The sequence below is a fragment of the Frankliniella occidentalis genome, unplaced genomic scaffold (genome assembly GCF_000697945.3).
Source record: "Frankliniella occidentalis isolate FOCC.00 unplaced genomic scaffold, Focc_3.1 Scaffold898, whole genome shotgun sequence".
NCBI classification, from domain to species: Eukaryota; Metazoa; Arthropoda; class Insecta; order Thysanoptera; family Thripidae; genus Frankliniella; species Frankliniella occidentalis.
Window position 1 is genome coordinate 40295 of NW_026268004.1, and position 1285 is coordinate 41579.

Consider the following 1285-nt stretch of genomic DNA (forward strand, 5'->3'; position numbering starts at 1 on the left):
GGATATTACGGTCAGAGATTGGCAGCGATTGCAGCTGAGTGGCGATCAGCTTAGAGATCGGGGTGGTCCGCGGAGCGGTCGGAAGATCCCGAGTGGCAGCCCGCTGACAATCAGCCTGCTTACAATGGAAAACATTCCGGTATCCTTTAAAATCTTTCAGATTTTGAAAGGATCGGAATTTTCTTCTAAGTCAAAAATAATCGAGGATTTAGTTCGGCAGGGACACTCCCAGTTCGAGGTTGATGCCGTTATAGTGCAAATGAAAGAAGGTGGTTTCCTTTCAAGCATCAGAGTTGGTTTCGGAACTGCCATTACGGAAATATTATCACTCCGCCCTGAGAGACGCGATGGGCTAATGGTGTGTATTATTTGTGGCGAAATTTAGTCATTGGAATTTCATTCTATTTTTTCTCTTTTTTAGCTGCTGCAGAGGGTCAGAGAGCGGTCCTACTTGGATCACAAGTCTGAGTCAAGAATCTGCTGCTTTTTGCAGATCGAATTATAAGATGGGGCATATGATGCCTCGGTCCGAAGCATCATATATTCTTGGTCTCCTAAGAAATGGAGGTGATACTGGTGTCCCCCTTAGAAGAATTTACGAACAACTTATTGACACTCTAGGATTGGAGTGGCGCTCTGTCAGAGGACTTATAAGTCAGATGATAGATTATGGTCACGTGGAGGAGATACAGATAACTGTTGACAGTGTGATATACCTTCACTATCGCATTATTGCCGGTATGCTGGGAGAATTAACAGCATCTGTAAGGGCTAATGAATATGACTGATTGAAATCTAATATCGTCCGTTCAGTGAAATCGCCTGGAACAAAGGGAGAAAGGGAAATAGCACCAAATTAAATTGTATGGAGAAAGCAAATGATTTGGTTGGCTTTCACAGGCGGGTGCGAGGCTGGGGCACCAGTCACTTTGCATGCCAAACCAGTCTTTTCTCTCTTTTTAATTGTCAGGTATTTTATTGAAACACAAAAAACTTTTACACAGCAAATTTCAAATATGCAGACTGTATTCATAGGTTAAGGAAACATAAGCCAAAATAAGTTAAGAAAATAATGGCGCGAGTCTCTCCTTACGTCCCCGTCGTTCGTGCTGGAAACTCAGTAACGAGTGTTGAAGAATCTCGCTTACTGTGGCCAAAAGGGAGAATATGGCAAGGACAGTTACAAAGTGGACATAAGTTGAGGGCTAGGAAAAAGCAGAAAATTTGGTTGGCTTTTACTGGTCTGTGCGTGGTTGGGGCACCGACTTAACTTGTTTAACTTGGA